We start from the raw sequence: 23,624 nt of genomic DNA, 5'->3' as shown, positions 1-23,624 counted from the left end.
ACACATGCATGTGTTTGTATTTTTATATATGCATAAATATACACAGTACACACTCAAAAAACTAAAACTTATTTTGGATGTGATTAATCATTTGACAGCACTATTATATATATATATATATATATATATATATATATATATATATATATATATACACACACACACACACACATACACACTGCCCTCCAAAAGTTTGGAAACACCCCTGGCAAAGTGCGGTTTTGGACGATATCAGCATAAATCCTTATTTTTTGGTGCAAATACATTAAAGTAACTTGACATTATCATTGAAGACCAGCAATAAAACATAATAATGGCAATATATACGTCAAAGTCAGACTGATGCCTGGTTACTGGTTTAAACTTGGCCCAGGTTTTTAAAAGATTTTTGGGTCAGCACACCTTAATACTGTGGCTTCAACAACTGATTGCATATATATATATATATGTGTGTATATATAAATATGTATGTACATGTACACACAAGATGCTGTGATGGCAAGTGATTTGTTTCCTACATAATTTTCTTCAATAAAAGTGGTTCAATATATTTCATATTCTGAATATTAAACATTAAACTGACTGATTTATGGAAATGTGAATAAGGTGCAGAAAAGACCCTGGAATGGCATTGTGCATTAGTAATAAAAAAAAATTCTCCATTAGGTTTAATAAAGACTTTTTTTCATTTTATTTTTTTAAATATAACCACTTCTAATTTCACTTAATATAAAACCCTAAAACATATTAGCTGTTAGAGTAAAACTGTTAAATTTCTCTTTACCTAAGAGGACCTCAGCAGTGCTCTGGATTTATTAGAATAAATCTAACCAGAAAATCAATTCCTCTTCACAACAGCGTCTGGTTCTTACCCGCTCCAGCAGAAAACCATCCACGACCCTTGAACTCGGAGGAAGCAAGAGCAAGCAGACCAGATATATCCAGTTTATTCTCCATCAGCAGGAAAATCACAGAAATGATCAACATGCAAGACTCAATTCACACACCCTCGCCACAGACTGTTCATTGAAAATAAAGATTTGCACACAGACAAGCAAGTCAGTCACCAATGATCCAGAAACAATGAAATCGATCGGCTTCACGCTCACATACGCACTCACACACACTTACATATAGACATCAAAGTACTCGATAGAAAAAGTCTCTGTGCATTAGTACAGTTTGTTCCACATTATCTGCATGTGGGTATGAGGAGGTTTTAAAACTTGGGCTGGTTTCTGTTTTTTTAGTATCTCTTCATCTAAAAATCAGTTCTTCACATTTTATAAGGTCTCCCTAAGATCACGTGCATCTCTTGTGCTTGAAAAATCTCTGTAGCTCGTCGACTGAGGGCTTTCTAACTGTGCCTTTGTTATTGCAGATAAATGGGGTTCTCGTCTCTACACCACTCATACACCAACACAATAGTATTTCTAGAATATAAATCAATATATAGCGTACATATAGAATAGTCTTGAATCTTTAAGTCCACAGTTGGTCAAAGGGATGAATCGGAGGTTAAAGATCACAATACACATGTTCTTCCTGAAGAACACCACATCTGGTGCTGAGATTCAAGAAACAACCTCTCACATCCGAAAATATGACCGCCTACGAACATTTCTTTATGGCACAAACTTCCTGAACAATTTAAGTGTTTTTTTTTTACTTTTTATCATACATACAAAGAATACACATACTTGCAAATATTTCAAGCAATAAAATCTTGTTGGAAAGAAATGAATGTAAAGGAATGGTGAAAATTGTTGTAATTGATCCCAAACGCCACTGAAATCCTTTGGTATATCCTCCTGCTGAGCATATCAAACTGAACTGCACTCAAAATGTAACGGTTTAAAAGCAACTCAACTCTGAACGCAATGAAAAACTAAAGGAAAGAAGCCCACCTGAATCCTTGCATCTCTCTATTACCTGGCACCATAATATGCATAAAATCCCTGTTCTGTCATTCTTGGCAAAAGCTTTTTCTGTCAGTTGCTGGTCAGTGGACAGCACACGGTTAAGAGGTGATGTAAAAGGAACATGCCATACAACTGTCCTTCTGCTAGTCAGGCCCATTCCTCCGGAGCAGAGACGGATAAGAGCGAAAGCAGAGCGATCACTATCAACACAAGTCAAGCAAACCAACAATTTTCTGATACATGTTTCTAAGAGACTGAAATTAAGAGATGAATAAATGTTCCTAATGTAGTTATCTTACACATTTGAACAGTTTTATCCCCGTTAAAATCGTCGCCACTGCAGTTTCTTCACCGCAAGTTCTCAGTCTGTTTGTCTGCAACAAGCTTGTGCATGACGTAGTGTAGCTGAATTCATGTGTGTGTGTTTGTGTGTGTGTGTGTGCGTGCACACTCAAAAGAATGAGGAAGATGATGGACAGAGGAGCAGTGGCACCACCCGCTGGCTCAGTCAGCGTAATGCATGATGGACTCCACGTAGTTCCCGGGGAAGAGGCCCGTGGTGCCGCTCATCACACCCTCGAACCAGCCGTCGTCGTTCTTCTTGATGACGTAAATGATCGCCCCCTCCTGGAAGGACAGCTCGTCCTCTTTGTCGCGTGTGTAGTCGTAAATAGCCACCACTGATGGGAATAGTGTGATAAAAAGAAGAAAACACAATGTCTGCTCATGTATTTACTGTAATTAAGTGTTACAGCACAGCAGGGATTTTTTTCATTTAGCTTCAAAGTGAATTTGTAATTCAAAAATAATTATCAGCATTGGCCAGATTTTCAATACTCTAGAAATTAAATTAAAATTGAAAACCCTATACATTTTTACAGAAGCCCATTTCAACTAATTTAAAAAACTAATTCCAATAATTATGACACAAAAAGTCAAAATTATGAGATACTACTATTAGGATATTACTTTTTGTCATAATTTTGACTTTTTAATCATCAGATCAAAGTCATCAGATAAAAAGTTATTATTATAACAAATCTTTGTAACAAATTTAAACTTGTCATTAAGTTTTTATTTTACAATCGCACAAATTTTGACTTAATTTCAACTTTCATTCAAAGCTTGATTTTCTTTTCCTTATGCAGCAAAAATGGGCTTATACAGATTTTCAGTAAAATGTATGAACTGTAAAAAATCTGCAGGATTATAAATAGTTTTTGTTATTTGAGCTGAATAAGTAACATTTGTGACCCTGGAGCACAAAACCAGTCTTAAGTCGCTGGGGTATATTTGTAGCAATAGCCAAAAATACATTGTATGGGTCAAAATTATGAATTTTTCTTTTATGCCAAAAATAATTAGGACATTAAGATCATGTTCCATGAAGATATTTTGTAAATTTCTTACCGTAAATATATCAAAACTTCATTTTTGATTAGTAATATGCATCGCTAAGAACTTCATTTGAACAACTTTAAAGGCGATTTTCTCAAGATTTAGATTTTTTTGCACCCTCAGATCCCAGATTTTCAAATAGTTGCATCTCGACCAAATATTGTCCTATCCTAACAAACCATACATCAATGGAAAGCTTATTTATTCAGATGATGTATAAATCTCAATTTTGAAAAATTGGTTTTGTGGTCCAGGGTCACATTTATGATAACATTGCTATTATTAATCAGTAATTATGTTTAATCATTGCTGATTTGATATACATTATTGAAATGCAATCATGTTGGAGATATGGATCTTTCTCCATTCAAATCAGTAGGCGCTATGCTTACATGCCTTATTACCTACAATAAAAATAGCTGTTTTCCTAGATGCCCAAACAAGGGTTTTCTGTGCCCTGGGAGAAACAGCTAGAAATAAATGCTAAAAACAGAAACTTACCTTTCTCCAGGTAACTGCGTGGGGCCCATGGCGGGTCTTCTTCAGCGTAGGGGTCACTGTACTCCACCACCGCTGACTCTTCCTCATCATCACCCTCCTCATCCTCATAGTCCTCTGGAGGAGGCGGGGGCGGGGTTGCTTCCTCAAACTCCACCTCTTCTGCAGGAGGCGGTGGTGGAGGAGCGTCTGAGACTAAAGGGATGAAAAAAACAATCTCAGATATAGATTTCTATTGCTGATGCGAGACAAATGACTCATGCTGGATGGGGAAGTTAAGGAGGATTAGTCTGACTCTTATGTGCAAGTTCTATAGAATTACTCAAAAAGTAACTGAACCTTAAGTCATTACTTTGAGTCATGTCTGATTTAAAAATGAACAAGTGGTTAATATACAGAACGTAGGTTGTTAAACAGCAACAGCTAAACAAAACAATGGCTCGTCACATTTTCTGAACAATTATATTATGAATGTGGCCTAACCAGATGCGACGTGACCCCACACCTCACAAAAAGGTATATTTTCCATATTAATCAGAGTTGTTGTCCTAACCAGCCGCGACAGGGGATTCTATTTCTGCAACACCACGGCTGGGAACAAGAACATACAAACTATATAATCTTAAAAGGCTTTAATTTGATTTTTAATATAAATGCGTGTGACTTAATTATCCATTGTTGCGATCATTATGGTTGAGTTCAACTCTTGGGAAACAAGAACGTTCTGACTGTAACCTGTGTGAACAAGTAAGTATATTCCAAGACAAAGTCACTGAGTATGTATAGTGAATAAAGTTAAAATGGATTTTTATTTTTATAAATTTGATCATGTTCTCATTTCATTGCGAGTACAAGCCTGCCCACACGCTCGTCTGATTGGCTGTGTTTTGTGATTGATTTGGTTGCATCTGGAGTGGATTAACAAATGACTTTTCTCACTGCATCTGGTTAGGACACACTGTTAGAAACTCCCTGCATGCCTTAACACTATGTTTTAGTAGGTTATTGATGGATCAAATCAGATGTGAAATAACATGCAACAAGTCTGTGAAATACAATGAGACATTTTAATATATATACACAAACATGCATGTTTAAATAGCATGCAAAACCTGTTAAACACTAAACACATTCATTAATCTACCACAGACACATTTGCATGGATGCCCGTTTCTGTCATGAAAAAGAACTTTGACTTTTACAATTCAGCGTTTTTTTCTTGTAATACCACATTTACATCTCAATTATAACTTGTTTCACTTATGAGTTTTATGAGTTTACATTTGACAATTTTTTTCAACCATGAAATGAATAAAGGTAATAAGGTAATTGTGACTTTTCATATGACAATTCATAATTTTCTTGCAGTGGTGAATTTATATCACCATTTGAATTTTTTTTATATTTAGAATGGCAATAGAAAAGGTTTTGTAAATTGTGAGATACAAATTCACAATTACCTTTATCCCATGGCTGAAACAAGCTCTAAACTTGTTGAATTAAGGAAAAAAGGCCCAAATTTTAAGACAAACTCAGAATTGTGAGAAAAAAATCTAATAATTAAAAATCCTTTATTTAGCTTTTTATTCCGCAGCAGAAATGGTCTTCCATACATTCAAGATTATTTTCCCAAACCAATAACTTACTGGTTTCCTGAACCCGAGCCACAAAGCCCATGAGCGGTAGCTGGGGGGTGATCTGGAGAATAGAGGGGGGTGGAGGGGCCATAGGGGCTACCCACCCCAACAACAGTTCAGAGAGGAAATAAGAAAGGGAAGTGAGGAAACAAAAATAAATTGAGTGTGGGTCAAACAAAAGGAATGAAAACAGAGGAAGTTGCAAAGAAAACAGAAGGAGATGGCAAGTTAAAAAAGAGAGAGCTATCAGATCAAGCCAATAAGACTGAACCCACTTAAGTGTTATCAAATGGCTTGTTTCCACCGAGCAGTACAGTACGGTATGCAATTACGTCTGTTTCCATTGTCAGAAGTTGTGAATGTACCAAAATAGCAAACCACTTTTTTTTTTTTACAAAGGGTACCAAAAGGGTGGAGCTAAACTCACTGCAGAACATTGATTGGTTGACTAGAATCGTCACTTTTGAGTGGTACAAGGGGATAAAACTTCTCCTTCACTCATTCTACTCCGTTGTCCATGAGTGTTGGGCTTATTTACATCAGAGTGCACAAACACACAAAAAATATAACAGTGTATTTTATCATTTTATATTTTTCACACAGACAATAGCCGTTTCTCAATATGCCTTCTTTTCTGTTCTTGTGGACTTGTGAAACGTCATTGCCCAAAAACCCACGTAATTTTCTAAATATTACTGTTATCGTGTCATGAAATGTAGTTTTAAGAGTTTTTCAGGAAAGATTTCAGGCTATTTGGAAAATTTGCTATGCCGATTTCGGAGCTCCAGGCGATGACCGGGCGCTCAGTGCTCATGTATCCACATATAGAAGCCTTAGCTCGGCTAGCCCTTCCGACATTTGCCGCTAGCTCTGATGTCTCTGTAGTGATTAAACATGAGATACAATTCGTTTTGGGTATATTTAACAGGCATTCGTGGTCTCATGAATCTATTATTTGTTTCTGGTCATATAATTTTGGCTGAGCACAAAAGTTATGTTTAAGTAATATTTATTTTGAACTTTACCGTAGTACAGCGTTCACTTTGTAGCATACAAAAGTACATACATTTGACATACATTTCACGAGCTCGGGCGCAACAAATCTGACAGAGAACTGCTGCCGCGTTCTATTTATGACGTACTGACACAAATTTCAAATGATTTTCAAAGGTTGCTTTATCGTGTCCAGTGTAGGCATACTTTAGCTGTTGCGTCACGGCACGTCTGGTGTAGACACGGTGTTACTCACCTATCGGGAAGAAACAAATCAACCTCGGCGTCCGAACGCAGGGCTATCGCTCCTTGAGTTCTCTCCAGTGCTGGAAAGCTGATCCAATATTTACACGGGTCCTATTTCTCGCCTTATCGTTCAGCAGACGTTATCCTCTTTTGTTTTTTTTTAATCTGCCATCTCTATCTTTCTGTAACTCGGCTCGGCTGTTCACTGAACGCTCTTCTCCTTCATATCATGAGTATACATGCCCCTTACTGCTGATTGGCTACAAGTTTGTTTTGGTACTCGGCCCTGACTCTAAGGCCGCATTTACACTGCATGGTTCAAGTGACCCAATTCTGATTTTTTTAAATGTTTTCATTATAACAGTTTTCTATGGGAGTAAAATGCTTAACATGTAATTTAGCAAGTTTGCATATATTCTGGGCTCAGCTGGTTGCCAGACATTATATTTTATTAACAAACTGTATACTGAATTTAGTCTTTATTTATTTGGTCTTTATCACGGTCTTCCTCCATTGCACCATATTAAATGTTTTTATATTGCAATGAGAGAAAATTAACTTCAGCGTGTTGCATTCATGTTCTGGGTTCATCTGCTTACCTGTACATACATAGTAGGCCTATATATTTTTATAAACTATACCAAATTTGCCCTTTTCATATCAGTTTTTGTATTGCAATAATAACAACCATTTCAGTATGTATAAAACAAACAGAAAATACAGTACATAACATACGAAAATCCTTTCAATAATAAACGAGTTATGGCTTAATAGTTCTTTTTCAGAACTATTAAGTATATTTACATGGACTAATTGGTTTGAGGGTCATGTTTTTCTCTATAGCTCTGTTACTATATCACTGTCTTCATTCAATAAGCCACTTACGTTAAACGTTTCTTTATAATGGTTTTCTATGGGAGGAAAATGCATAATGTGAAAACTTTGAGCGTTGCTTTCGTATTCTGGGCACATCTGCTAACTTGTATATCTAGTTTGCAACATTAATAAGGTGTATACTGAGTTTTGTCTTTTAATATTACGTTCTTAATTAAGCCACGTTAATTATAACTCTTTTCTATGGGAGGAAAATACTTAACATGAAACTGTGCATTGCTTTCATGTTCTGGGCTCCTCTACCTGCAAAATCCTTTTAGAAAGGCAAATAATATCCACGTACATTTAAGGTGAATATAATATTAGTCATATCAACATTAGCATTGTTAATTTTTTTAATTGTTGTTGGTCATTTAAATGCATGTTTTGTTTTTAAATGACAAGTATCGGTATCGGCGATACTGGCCCTGTATTTACTGTATCGGATCCATACCAAAATTTGCACACCCCTAGTTTGTAGTGCAGCGCGCAGCGACTTATGTTGCTTCAAGCACATCATTCTGCACACTAGATGTGCATAAGCGCTGCGACTCCATGTTGCTTCAAATGCACCAATCTGCACCCCGCATGTGCATAAAAGCTTTGTTTAAAGCGTTTCACATGATCAAAGTTTTGCACACAGAAAGACTATTAGAAGCCTTTCTTTTTCTCATGATTTCTATCTTATTTCCATGAATGTATTTTGTAAGAATACAAATAGTTAACAGAATAAAAATTGTATAATGTGTACCAAAGATTTTTTTTCAAGATATAGTTTTTGCTGCTAAATTATGCAGTTAGCTAGTTTAATTTCATAGCTTATATATTTTTATTCAAATGTAGTTTTTCTCTGTAGTGAGAAAGTGAGTATTTAGTGGATTGTGTTTAACAAAGGGTTTAAAAAAGAGTGACTATTAGTTCCTCAAAAACAGTATTGATATTTTTTAGTGGTGTAGAAAAAAAATAGCGCTGGTGTTGGATCTGTAAAGAAAGATTAAAAGATAACATCATAATTATTTACTGAAACCTTAAATTAATTACAATTATATAATGAAAGCCATAAAAAAACTGACAATTAATCGTGATAATCGGCATAATCGCCAAAGCCCTAAAATTAGACAATTAATCGTCTGCCAAATTTCATAACCGTGACAGCCCTATTTGTGCCGGGCGTGTAAGCGGTCAGATTGGATCTTCCCCTGTAAATGCGTCTCCTACATTATTGAAAAGTGAGTTGTTTTTTTTTAAACATTTTGCGGTACAGACATACCTGTAACAAATGAAACATCTCTAGTTGAATAGCAGAGTATTAATTTCGTTCGTTTGTGTTAAATAAGAGGTGATCTGATGCTGAAATGTGCTGCTGTTGTCAGTGACGACGGCTCATGCACAGACGAGCGCTTCAGTCCCGATCGTTCCATTGAAACAATAAAATAAAATGCACACAAACATACCTTTGATATATAAATCACTGATGAACGCATTTGGTTTTAATTACTAAACAAACACAGACGATGTGCCATGTTTAACAATATTTACCACCCGAGTATTATTCCACTTGAAAGCTTTCAGTGGAGCAGCGTACATCACTGTCCTGAAGAATTTGTTCTAGGCTATATAATTATTCTGATGTATAGGCTAGATGTAACTATTGCATTAAAAATGTTTCCATATGAATTCCATGTTAATAAATTAAACTCAATGTGCTATTCAAATTGGTTTGTGATGTCATTTGCTATTTTTGGCTTGTTTCACCAAGTGCAGTGTAAAATGCAAACATCGGATACAGGTCACTTTTAAAAGAAATGCAAGCACATCGTCCAAAAAATCGGATATAGTCACAAAATCAGAATTAGTCATCAAGACTTGCAGTGTAAATGCAGCCTAAAGCGTTTTTGAAAAATAACATACCCCACCTTTAAAACTGACATTTAGCAAATCGCTACTTTCCGGCATACACCACGCCTTTCAAGTAAGGGTACTGTTGGCGGTGGAAAAGCAATCAGGGTGTTCAGTCCCGAATCGTACCATACCGTACTGTACTGACCCATACCGCTCACTGAAAATTAGCCAAAAAATACAGATTTGGGTACCAGTCGGTACTGAAATTTTAAAAATGTTTAAATTTTTAAAAAATGTGCTTCTGTGTGAGTGCTCGGTGAAGAGTGCTCAGCGATGGTCATTGTAGCCAATCACAGTCACATCTGTTGAGCACCCGAACACAATGGCCAATCAGCGATATTTAAAATTCTGCTTTTCAGTGCTCAAATGCTAGTGGGAAACGGTCATTTTTTAAATTTCAGTACCGACTGGTACCGAAGTCAGTACTTTTGACAACACTAGACTGATTTAAATGACAAACAAGCTCTTTATCTAGTTGTTGTATTTATTTTCTACCATTATATGGACACTTGAACATGTCTACTGTGTCTACCTTGGTTTTGGTTGTAGTGTGGCCCTCCATTGAGCTGGTTTTGGATCATGTTTGGATTTGTGTTCTGAGGCATGTTGTTGGGCTGTCCAGTAACTGATGACGGCCGGCGATAGGGCAGGGAACCTCCCACTGAGGGCGTGGCATGCCGCGTCATCGGTCGGTTCATACTGTAAAAGTGAGGACCATTGCCTGGGAGACAAAGAGAAAATTAATTAATAAAACTAATTCTGTTGGTTCTTCCCTGAATCACAGTACAGGATACACAATATGCAGACCACAATACATTCAATGATATATGAAATGATCTGAAGACACAAGCTCTGACCAAACCCTAGTGAGCCACCTCACTGTCTGCTACAGTACCTTCCCAGGCAGCATCCTAACTGAAATTAAACCTCATAATTAACTCATGTGGGTCACACCATACAGACAGCAGGTCTGCAAAAGTAGCACTCATGATAAATAGACAAGAGACACAACTAATGCTCACAGTTAAAGGGATAGTTCACCAAAAGATGAAAATTCTGTCATTAATTATTCACCCTCCTGTTGTTCCAAACCTCCAAATATATCACAAATTAAGATATTTTTGATGAAATCCGAGAGCTTTCTGACCCTCCATAGACGGCAAAGCAACTGACATGTTCAAGGCCCAGAAAGGTATTAAGGACATCGTTAAACTAGTCCATGTGACATCAGTGGTTCAACTATGATTTTATGAAGCTATGAGAATACATTTTGTGCACAAAGAAAACAATTATGTAGAACATTGATTTCTCTTAGTTATCTTAAGTATATTTGTATATTCAAATAAGTAAGGTTGGGCAAAAATTGCAAGTCATCCTCTCTGTCAAAATCTTCAGACATGTTCACAAAGACTTTTATGTACAGTGTGCATCTCCCTCCAAGGCGCAATGCATCCAGGTTCTTCTCGTAGCTTCATAAAATTAAAGTCGAACCACTGATCTCACACGGACTATTTTAACAATGTCCTTATACTACCTTTCTGGGCCTTGAACGTGGTTGCTGTCCTAGAAGGCAACATAAACCCTGTCTTAATAATGATATCTAGGTAAGCAGCTCACTAGATTTGGAACAGAGCTATAGAGAAAAACATGACCCTCAAACCAATCAGTCCATGTAAATATGTTGGCCCATAATAAATTCCTCACTTAAATTTGTTATGAAACATCTCATCATAAAAAGAAAGACCCCTAAGAAGCACAAACAGAAAGTAAAGATGGACCAAATGATGTGATGGAGATAAATGCCACTGGGAATGTAATCCACCCAAGAACTGGAGCACGGATGCACAGCGAGCCAAGACAAACCAAGCCCATGCAGGTGAAGCCTGGGTGAGGTGGAGGAGGGATGAATCCTGGGTAATGTCGAGTCAATCACATATGATCACATGCAGGTTGTGACTCAAAGATGGACGAGTGTGGAGATGGACTTGAGGAAGGGGTGAGGGGACTCACCTTGAGCGGGGGTGCTAGTTGCAGCGGCAGGGTTGGTGTTGGTGCTAACGGGGAGGTTGGGGGGCAGCTGTGGGGGGTGGCGGTATTTCGGGAGGGCCCTCTGCTGGCAGAGCAGGGGTCGGGGCAGGGGCAGGGGCGGGTGGCACTGGCTCTGGGGTGGGAGGTGGCGGTGGTACAGGAGGGGCAGGGATAGTAACGCTCGGAGGGGGTTTGGGAGGGTTGGGAAGGGCAGGTGCTGTACCTGAAGCCCCACGCGCCATACAGAGACAGGAAGCCCAGGGGAGAAGAGAACAAGAGTGACAGAACAGAGGAAAGAAAGGTTGAAAGGAGAAACAGGGCCACAGGGAGGAGGGATAGGTGCAGCGAGTAAAAAGAGAAGAAATAAAGAGGCAGTGAACAGAAAGAGTAGTTATCATCTCTAATAATGGGACAAGAGATAGCCTTCTATACAGTAACAAGAATGCTTCTTTCAGAACCTTGGACAGTTCTCAGATTCATTTACTAAAGCGGTGTTCACGCCATGTAATAATTACCGTAATTTCCTAGATGACAACACGTGACATTCTACTCATAGCTGAATTATGTGTTTCTATGGCAACACTATCAACTCCAAACCCCTCACGTGCTCCAGAACCCGTAATTACAATTTGTAAACTCGGAATGTTCTTAGAGCTACGACTTGGACCAGTGACAGCTGTACCACCTGACCACCGCCGGTTCATTTAGGCGCTAACTCAGAGTGCGAGGACATGGAAAGCTTTGACAAAAATGTCACATGTTGTCATCTCAGAATTACGGTAATTACGACATGGCGTGAAAGCAGCATAATAAGTAATTACAGGAATCTCACCGGGAAAGGCGGTGGGCGGGGCAGGGGTTGGCACGGCGATGGGCACGCCCACGCTTCCACTCCCACTGTTCTCTCTGCTGCTACTGCGACTGCTGGGATGACTGCCGCCGCTGCTGCCACTACTGACACACACAAAACACATCATGCAAGTTAAGGTCGATCTGTATTTGCCGGTTTTACTTCCATAACTTGACGCATTGCCGACTCAAACAGGATAGGGAACTAGGGGGGGAAAAAATGTAGTGTGGGACTTCATTTTTGTCCTCAAAACGAATGAAGAGAAACTGAATGAAGCCAAACTGAATATAAGAGCTAAAAAACTGTTTGGTTTACATTTTTCAATAGAGCGTCAAAACAGAAATGACGTGTCATTTTAAAGGAAGAGCATGTTATTACATTTTGTTTAAAGAATTAATAATTCAGAACAGAGTGTGCAGAACCTCACATTCGGCCTTGCACAACTCATTTTGTCCCTTAACCAAAAATAATAATTTTAGCACATTGTCAAAATTTCTTTGACCAGGCCACTTAATGAATCAATATTTTGCTATTTTCAGATTATAAAATGTCAACTGCAGATGAAAAAATTCAGCCTGGCCGATATTTGGCCATATCCAGATTACCAAGAGATGACTAAAGGTAATAAAGGCAATACTTGGTCATTTCCAGGTTAACTAGTGGTGGAATGATGAAATGGCCATGAAGAATAACTTCACATTGGACCATTTTCAGATCAGTTAATAATAATGGCAGACTGATTTAAAAGCCTGGTCAATATTGTGACAATATTTGGCCATTGTCAGATTATCAGATAATATAAAGCATAAGAAGTACTTTGTCAGTTATAAATCTAACAGCCTTGTCAATACATAATGCATATTCTGTATTTAAAGCTTTTTAAGACTATTTAATTTCAACAATTTTGCTTGGTTAACCATAAGTCAAACTACTGAGTTTTCTAAATGTCCCAATCACTCCCACTTGATGATCAATTTCAGTCCAATTCCTGATTAATTGGAGTAAATTTACACTACTTTTCAAAAGTTTAGGGTCGAAAACAGTTAAAAACTGATCTGCTGCTTTATATTGCATTGGAATCCGTGATACTTTTTTTCAGCGTTCTTTGATAAACACAAAGTTCAAAAGTTGAAACTAAAATCTTTTGTAACATTTTGAATGTCTTTGAACAGTAGTGTATTAATGTGAAGAGGTCAGATGCAAAAGCCTCTAAGTGCCGAGAAATTTTCTTCTAAAATTAGCATTTTTCTCAGGATCCTATGTTTTTGTTTAGTTATTTCTCTTTAATGGCATTGAAAAAAAACCTGTGACCATTTCTCTTTAATGGCAATGAAAAGTGCCATTAAAGGGAAATTACTGAACCTACACATAGGTGCCTGATAAAAATGCTCAATTTAGAAGAAAATTTCAGATGGCACTTAGAGGCTTTTGCATCTGAACTCTTCATGTATAGAATCAACAAAGATCTTTTCATACACATTTTGCATGGTCATGAACTGAGGAATTGTGGGTGAGAATCTGAGAAGAGGAAGCATTCTGTAAGAATGTGATTATGTGCTCTCTGTTTGTCCCTTGAGACTCAAAATCAGAGCGCTGAGAATGCAAACAGCAAAGAGCTGAAGAGATACAGGTAAGAAAGACTGAAATAGAAAAAGACGGTGAGTGAAAGAGCAGGAAAGACCTCTTCTTTAAGTAGGCTATGGCTGTCTGAACCAAAAAAAGATCCAAGCAAGAGAGATAGAAAGCAAAGGAGAAGAAAAGAGAAAGTTAGTGAGTGACTGTTACTTTGGCCGAGAGTCACACTGCGACAGACACCAAACAAAGACAGCTTAAAAACAGAACAACAGCGACAGGAAGGACAGACGGGAAAGGAAAAGAGGATGCGGAAAAAGAGGGTGAGAAAGTGTGAGGGACCTTTTTTTTCCTTTTCAAAGTTTATTATTTTAAGCCTGTCCAGGGGATAATGCTGTATGTGTGGAGTAACCGTGTGTGTGTGTGTGAGTACCTGTACGTGCGAGTCCTCTGATTAACGGATGCAGTTCTAGCCGGGCTCTGCAGGGGTGGTGCGGTGTTTCGTGTTGGACTCGGCACATAGTCGTTAGGGATGACGGGTGGACGCACAGGCTCGAGCGTCCGGTAAGGGGAGTGCCGTCTGCCGAGGGGGGCGGGGTTAAAATATTTTAATATCCACTAAGGGGTGGAGTCAAACATCACTGATGACAGACCCCAATAATTATATACTGGAAGATCTTGTGTCACATCTTGTGTAAAAAGCCATTTAGAACATCACAACAGTACCGCAAAACAAACCCTCACAAGTCATATCTTATTTATAGTTATTTGTAAATCTGTGAAGCAATTAGAGTGGGCGGTATGACCAAAACAGATCAAAGTATGAGTAATTTTATTTATGGATCTACAAATAATATCAATATTTTATGACAATGAGTTTATGACAATACAGTCATTTTTACTTTAAATTCAACAACAAAAAAAGTTTAAATAATAAATAATCACCTGACAATGCCTTAACATAATCTAGTAAATTTACAAATGACAAATACTAGACCAAAAATTGGTTTGACCGATACTTTTTACACTTTTCTACTTTTCAGTTAAGAGATGTCACACCACTGTGCATTCAACAGGAAATAACAGTGTTTGTTCATTCTCAAGTGAGAAATGTGTAGCATTTTATCTAAACCGTTACACACAAAGAAAAAATGAAATCTAATTTAACATTGTTATTTGTTATTAATAACAATCTCTAATGTTTAGTTAAACACATGCATTATTACTATTAAGTTTATATAAAATTGCTTTATACATTACATATAAATAGCAGAAATTAATAAGATATTTTATAATAATGGTGTGATGTAGCTCAGTCTATAATAGTAATGAAGTTTAGCAAATGTAAACAACTGTTAACTGTACTACAGTTACTGTCTTAACTTGTTTGGGACACATCCCACTCTGCATTTTTACATTACTGTATGTTTCTTCATTGCTCTCATGGGTAAATAATGTAACTATTAGTAGTATATTTCCACAGTACAGGAACACTCTACCAGCGATGCATTCTTACTGTCGCATAGTATATATTGTCATACCGACCCTGGCCTAGCAGGAATCTGTCATATGTCGGGTAGATATTTAAAAGAGCCTGTTGTGTTGTATTACAGAAGTTTGTCTGAACTGCTTGTGGTTGGCCGTTGCGTTGCCATGGTGACAGTGAGGGGTTGGGGCCGTGGACATGGGTATGAGGGGGAAGAACACAGTTGAGGTTTAACAATAACAAACATCAGCTGTAAAAACTCAATGACAAAATAATAATAACACATCACAAACACAACATGACAGTTTGTTCTCCACAGTGACCTGCAGTAGCAAAAAAAGGCACAAAGACTGAAACACACAGATCCAGAACGCTTAAGTGTGTCAGTCCCTGAACAGAGAACAAGCCAAAACTGTTAACTACAATACACACAGTCGTAGATGTGTGTGAGCGTGGCTGTCAGGAAAAGAGATTAGATAAGAGATGGAGAGAAGCAACAGAGAGAATTTCCAACCACCAAATCAACACGTGCACAATAGTATCTCACAATTTAAAGGGGTCATTTCATGCATTTTTATTGTATTATTTCACTCCTGGTTGTCCATTTATAATGCAAGTTAAGGTTTTTGCACTAAAATATGATGCAAAAACAATTCAGATCAGGCTGAAATGTTCTGAGCTCTGAAGCCTGAAATGCAAAACTGCATCAATTTTCTATGTTTTGTTGGCAATCGGCGCAAGTGCTTGTGACTCTTTAACTCCGTCACGGCATGCCTCCAGGGGCTTGACTGTTTTCAGAGAGGATCATAAAGCTGTAACTTTTTTTTATATATATATATATATATATATATGATAAAACTAAAGACTATGAAAATATGCATGGATGCAATACTATTCTATAGGTACTCAACATTAACAAGAGATTGAGTGAAACTGTGTGTGTTATGTTCCCTTTAAAATACGGTGAGTAGCACTTTGACTGGTCCAATTAGGCAACCTGCTCTTTGTATTAAAGTGCCCCTATTATGGGTGATGAAAGGTTCATATTTTGCTTTTGGGACTCCCAAACAACAGATTGATATGCATGCAAGGTCAAAAAACACCTTCATTGTCTTATAATATGCATTTATTTTTATCTTACTTGCTCAAGGACTCCCAAACAATTCGATCAAAGATTCATTTTTCCAAACCCCTCCTTTGTATGACGCTAATCTGCAGTGATTGGTCTTATTTTCATTTCATCATGCCTGTAATGCCTGATAAAGCAGAGTTGCAGTGTTGCTTTGTGTACAGCGTTACCAGGGAAACCGCTATTTTTACATTTTCAAAAGAGGCACCTAGTGGCAAAGAATGAATTAGCATTTTCATTCAGACCAACGCTGTGGGCGGGCAATATACTAATATTTCATGTTTACATCAACATGAACGGCTGGGGATTCGTTTTAAAAATGACTCATTTCAATGATTCAGAGTCGACTCTTTCTTTTGAGAGACAATAACTTTATACATGGAGCACTTTCCGATTTAAAACATTGCAGGCTGTTTTCATTCACTTAGAGCTGTGTTCAAAAATCCATAATAGGGGCACTTTAAAAAATATATATTTTATTAGGCAATAAGACTATTAATTTTGTTATTTATTTTTGCGTAAAACTTTTTAATGAGGGAAAAAAATACTGAGTGGCACATATAATAAAACGGAACAGCATTCGTATTTGTTTTACAGGCGTTTAGGAACATTAATGTCCATTGTCAATGAAATCATATTCAACACAGTGCGTTCATTTCAACAAGTGATCTTTGTGGAATGCGCCATAAGTTTTGAGTTCTGAAAGTTACAGAATGTTTTCTTAGTACAATGAGCTCTAGGAAAGATCAAGGAAAGTTTTATTCACCATGATATGACCCCTTTTAAGGACTGCCTCTGTTCTTTCAATAGAAATCAAGACCTCCCAAATATTTCTGTACAGAAAAACAGTTTGACAAACATAAGCTTTTTTTATTTAATATGAATGTACCGCAGCGAGTTTTACCTCCAGTCCAGATGGCAGTCTGACAGAATATTTCAATTAAACTACATCTGTTCACATCTATGAAGGTTAGGTCTCGAAAAAATATATTACTGACATTTCCTAACAAATTATAACTTTCATTTTATAAATGTCATCAAGACAAAAGTTAATAAACCAGAGCCTGTGCAAATGTGCACTAACTTACCCCAGGGTTCCTTTGCCTGGGACGGGAGGGCTGGGTGGTTTCTGGGTCGGGGCGGCTGTGCGTGGAGTTGTACCCGCTTTCATATTCTGGGCATTGACCTGAAGGGTGAAGGTGAAATCTCATTATTCTGAGTCAGAACAAATGTAAAGACACTGACATTGCACTACATACACAAAACCCGACTGAATCCTTACCTTAAACCTTAGTAACCACTACATTCAGAAATGAAGGCAATAAGAAAGGTGAGGAGAGAAAAGATGCAAACCGTTAATGTGAAGAGTAAAGAGAAACTCACTCACACACAAAGTGTCCATATGATTCAAAGCAAAATACATTCATATTAACTAGCAATGCATAGTATTTCATATTAATGTGTTCAATATAGTAATACAATATTACCATTATTAAAAGGTGCACAGTATTTTTTTGTTTATGTTGTGCAGACTGATATAGCAGCAATGTTAAAACAGACTTTTAAATTCTGTTAAAAAAGCACAAAAGGTATTCACAGTCAGCCATGATTAATTTAAAGTGGCAAAGTGTGCAATAACTGAAATAAAGTGAGTAGCATTTAGCTGGTCATGTGATCTTAACATGGCTGCTCCCAAATCAGAAGGAAAAAAACTAACTTATTTTATATGAATTTACTTAATTTTGCATTTTACAAACATATTTTTTTGTAACACACAAAATTATAGCTCTTGCTGATATTTGAAGCAGATAATATCAGGACTTTGCATGTTATTTATTAGAAGTTTTTCTGCACACCAAACTATTTTAGTATACCTCACCCCACCAAAATAAATATTACAGCAAATCAGTATAACAAATACACAAGCCTCTAAAGGTGTGGTCAAACCAACTGTTTTCTGCTGAATTTTCATGGTCAAAACAGTCATTTCAACAGAAATTTGGGAATTTCATAACTTTCTCACGCAGGTTTAGGATTGGTTGGTCACACAAATTAGCTGACCATCCCAAAAGTGCATGGTTTGAAAGTGACTTCTGTGTGAGCTCTACTTCATACATCACTACACTATTGACAATGGACCTTTTTCGTCCACAAAATGTTAACATGATCACACCTTAAGTGATACTATTTAAATACTAATTACTAATTCCGCCCTATTCAGTGCTCTTACAAATGTAAATTGGTACTTTTGGGAAGTAAACTACACAAACACACACAGACTGGCTTCATCCCTACCTTTACGCCGTGGCCTACGTCATCCAGCAGACTGAAGTCAATGGGCTTGCGGATGTAGCGTACAGGCCTCTCAGGATTGGCTGGTGCAATGATCTTGTGTGTGCGGGAAGTGTTCTTATTCGTAGTGAGGATGCCAATTTCTCGCCTGGCCACCTTCTCTTTATGGATGTCCACCGTCTGTGGAGGAATTATGAAATGTGATTCGATGTATGCAGAAATGTAGACAGAAACATATCAAAATACAGGTTTGAGTATGAAATCAAAACCATGTTAAAATCAAGAAGAGCCTAAAAGTAGGACATGAATCATGCAACAATCTGTAGAAGAGAGTTTAATTAATCTAAAAAATATAATTTAATTAATATAAAAGTAGCGCTGTGCTCTATTGATTTGAGTGCTTTTATGAACAATAAAAATTAAGTGATGCTTGCCTTAGAAATTTAAGTGAAAGAAGAAGCAAAATTGCAATGTACAAAATATCCACACTATTAAATGTTTGTTATAACAGTAAAAAGCACCTGTGAGATGTGGTTGATGGACGACTCCATACGGCGTAGCTGAGACGCCTGTATATCCAGCATCTGGAGCACATTATTGGCGAGAGTGTTGATCAGATACGCTACGCTGGCCAAAGACTGAGTGGTGTAGCTTTTGGTTTCTTCTAGAGCTCTGTGCTTATCTGGAGACTAGATGGAGAGAGAAGGAGAGGAGATGAGAGTGTTAATCTCAGCACAGAAGGATGAATAGAGGTGAAAGAGAACATGTTATTGACTCGTGGCCTAATTTCTGTTCCCTCATTTACACTCCCCTTTAGGAGTGCGATATGTATCATCTACTATACTATAATTGTTTTAACATTGTGTGAGCTCACATTATTGAGTGTCTTGAGAATGCATGCTTGCATTTTGTTATGTAACCTATTAGAATGCCCCCCAAAATTCAAGATAGAGGCAAAAAATACCCAGCATCTGTCTTTATTTATATCATATGATATAGTTAAGCAATATCACATGCAAGAATGCGGTTTTCCTCAATATCAGCATCATTGCAAATGTGACTGATTATATCCAACAGCAGAATAAACAAGTTAAAGGAATAGTTCACCCCAACATTTTAATTTTGTCAGTATTTACTCACTGTGATGCTGATCCAAACCTATATGAGTTTTTTTCTTATGTTGAACATAAATGAAGATATTCTTAAGAATGCTGGCAATCAAACAGTTGATGGCCCCCATTGACCCCATTAGTATTTCTTTCCTTACTATGGAAGTCAATGGGGGCCAACAACAATTCTTCAAAACATCTTTTGTCTTCAACATAATAAAAAGACTAATATAGGTTTGGAAGGACATGAGAGTGAGTAAATGATGAATTTTTTTTTTTGTGTGTGTGTGTGAAATATTTGTTTATTACGTGATGTACATTTCAGACAATATTGCCAATATTGTCTTTCATCGATGAAAACAGTTTCAAACTAAGCCACAGAAGAACTGTTGCATGTCTCCGAACGAATCTGTGTTTTGGAATGGAATGCATTTATAAATTTATAATTTATAAATGCATTCACTTTATTTTGTTCCTGAATGAATGAATCAGTCATTTGAACAAATCTGTTCAATAAACGACTCAATGACTCGCTGAAGACAGTGACTTGCCATCACTTACTTCTGGTTTTAGTTTCATGTTTAAAGAACTATTTCACACACACACACAAAAAACAATATTCACTGAAAAACAGCCAAGGCACCAACACAAAAATACACTTAAAATACATATCTAAAAAAAAAAAAAAAATCCCAGAAAATGTAGATCTCTTTTTTTGTCAATATCGCACAACCATACTCCCTTTCATGATTAATTCCCATATATGAACGAGCAAAACAGACACTACGGCAACCAATCAGAGCAAAGCACTAGAATGGAAAAAAATGCCTTGAGTCACTGGCTGCCTCATTGGCTGCCTACAACCATCATTCATTCCCTTTCGGTGTATCCATGGTGATGCTGTCAAATATATGGGAAGGCCCAGTGATGAACGGTACGATGAGTGAGGATAGTGGGGGAGGAGGGTAGTGTGTGAGAGAAACACGCCTGATAGCATTCAAAAGAAATGGAAATTCACATCAAAACCAACTAAAACAGTAATTCCCCAAAACATCAGCTGTCTGAGTTAACGTACTCCTGTGCCTGAGCTGACCATTAGTTATTAGGTCACCCATAGTTCAACCTCATGTTGCTCCAATGCATATTGTTTTGTTTCTTCAGTGAAATATAAAAGGAGACGTCTGATGTCTGAGCTGCTCTTTTCCATTTAACAACAGTGGATGATGATTTATTCTGCCAGTGCCAAGCTTCAAAAAAAGCATCTTAAATGTATTCCACTTGGTTTGTACACTATATTTCAAGTCTTCAACTGCCATGCTACAACTTTATGTAAGCACTGGCCTCAAAATGGCTGTTGCTTATATACCGATAATGAATAATGACACACTTACACACTACTAATGAATAAATCAAATTTACAGTCATGATTTTAGATGTAATGTGACAGATTACAATGCAAAACACGCAAGAACCAAGGGTGCTTTGGAGTCAATATTAATGTCATATCTGTGATGAACTTACTTTTTTTTTTTTCTTTGTGCAAAACTGCCATACGGCTTTCAAAGACTTGGAATGCTCACAAGTACTAGTTCTACTTTCATGATAGTTTTATCAACTCAATTTTCAATACATGGATATTATTTAGCCATTCGGTGTTCTACTGAAGAAAGACAATCGTAGAGGGTTTGAATGTCATGATGAGGTGATAAACTATAGGGGAACAGTCATTGCACTGTCAGCTCGAGATAAAAACCTTCTTTTGTCATTAACTTTTCTATCTATGACCATGACACATACAAAATAATGCAACAATTAGGCTATTAATATGACCTTCCCAAAACAAACAATCAGGCTTATTTATTCAAAAAACATCATGACAGGAACGAAAACCTCTCTGAATTCACTAACATATCTGTATTCAATATGCATGAAGTGAGGAAGTGGTAAATATTGGGTTACATGCTAAACTACAATCAGACCACAGACAAGCAAGACTCATATCAACCCGAGCTACAAGCTGCCATGGAAAGAAATCCAAGCTCGGACACATGAAGCTATTTATGGTATTTCTGCTCTGTGACAAAGCTATGAAGTGAGAAAAATACCATGAACGCTCACAACCAGCAGACTTTATTTACAGATAGCATAAAATGCATTCACAGAGCATCTCTGTGATCTCTGCATGATTCCTGAGGGCCTGAATCAGGTACAATATGAACTGAGACCCCCCTGAGTCAAATCACAAAGCAAACCCTGTTTAACATCTTTACAGCTGTGAGCTCTCCCTCTTAAGCTCTAACCCTATGGTTTTGCGCATTAACAGGCCAGCAAATGCTAGTCAAGTATGCAATATTTATCAGGAACACATCACGACTCAAAAGTACTGGAATCAGCATCCACAGAGAACAAACTCATATCCAGTGACATCCAGTCACTGATCTGCCGGGGTCCATGTGACATGCCCTGTATTTTTGGAGCAATAAATGTCAAGAGTTTGATTTCTGATGCTCTATTTCTGAGGGATGACAAACACTAAACAAAAATGCAGATACTTACACACCCACTTCTGTGGATCCCCCAGGAATACTGAAAATAACATGAATTTAATCATTCATTTTTTCGTTCCAGAAGCACTTCACCGATTCCAGAGTGAATCATCAAACTCAAGCTAGAAGGGGGAAAAACTGCATTTACCACAGTTCTTGTATAGTAGCTTTGGTATTTGTGTAATATCATAGTAAGCAAGCACGGCTTTACCATTAGACCAACACAACTAACAAACAAACAAACGGTATTTGCAGACAACTAAGCAGATACAACAGTTAATAATTTAAACCATAGTAAAATCTCGCAATTTCAAAAACGCAAATGATTAAACGCCATATTACCAAAATACTAAAACTATCACTTATGCACGTATTCTCTCTAGACCATAAACTAACACAAAAAAACATTATAATATCAAACTAGTAGAAACACTAACATTAATAGATAGCTACACTAAAAGGCAATTATATCAAATAAAAACAGTCCATAAGCCTCCAGTATTTAGCAGCAGAGCTAACTTCAAAAACAGCGCTGTTTTGATTAAAAGATCTTCACAAGCGCTATTACTCAATACACCACTTTAAATCATATCACTCTGTTTTAATTGTGCATATAAAACTAATAAATTCATACTAAATTAAAAAAAAATGAAAAAGAGTCTTTTGATGTGGTAATATTGAGGTTTACACATTGGTTTCGCTTCGGCTAGCGCGTTAGCCTACTAGCTCAGCGTTTGAGGCCCCATGTACAAAACCATTGAAAACAGGTAACAGAATCCCCATAAAGTGTGTTAAGTGTTGAATTAGTGCAATATAAACTAGTATGAATCACAAGCAATATTAACATGCCTTGAATTAAGTCCGACTCGACTGCATTGTCACTCGACAACACAAGCAGTCGGATCATTTCTCTCTCGTTTCATTTCTCTCATAATGTATTTGACCGTGTCTCGGTTATTTTTTGGTTTTGTAAAGTCACCTGTATGTAGTTGCTCTCGCAGTACTCGGCGACTCTCTCTAGGTTGGCGTAGCTGTCCAGCAGAGCTCCTCGTCCGGCAGGAATCTCCTCTTCCAACAGCATCTGCAGCTCCGCCATCTTCACATCTTACTGATGCATGCAGGAGGAAAACACCACCATCACAC

The 23,624-nt window shown here is 37.3% G+C and overlaps 1 protein-coding gene and 1 pseudogene across 2 annotated transcripts in view; one reads left to right on the top strand and one right to left on the bottom strand.

The window, feature by feature from the left end:
- LOC306845405 (integral membrane protein 2B-like) overlaps positions 1-1,746 on the top strand; it is a 10,447-nt gene extending 8,701 nt beyond the window's left edge. Inside the window, exon 7 of the mRNA XM_079378183.1 lies at positions 859-1,746. The gene's annotated coding sequence lies outside the window, so the exon portion shown is untranslated. The remainder of the gene's footprint in view (positions 1-858) is intronic.
- On the bottom strand, positions 932-23,624 carry LOC306845406 (abl interactor 2-like; annotated as a pseudogene). The gene is made up of 12 exons (XR_013785987.1): positions 23,461-23,624; positions 19,348-19,515; positions 18,830-19,006; positions 17,817-17,834; positions 17,623-17,720; positions 14,353-14,499; positions 12,330-12,451; positions 11,480-11,720; positions 10,002-10,190; positions 5,465-5,551; positions 3,822-4,013; positions 932-2,602 (listed from the first exon to the last, which is right to left on the bottom strand). The product of XR_013785987.1 is annotated as an abl interactor 2-like (transcript).

Source organism: Barbus barbus (assembly GCF_936440315.1).
Source record: "Barbus barbus genome assembly, chromosome: 25".
Lineage (NCBI taxonomy): Eukaryota > Metazoa > Chordata > Actinopteri > Cypriniformes > Cyprinidae > Barbus > Barbus barbus.
This window is presented reverse-complemented; position numbering and strand designations above follow the sequence as displayed.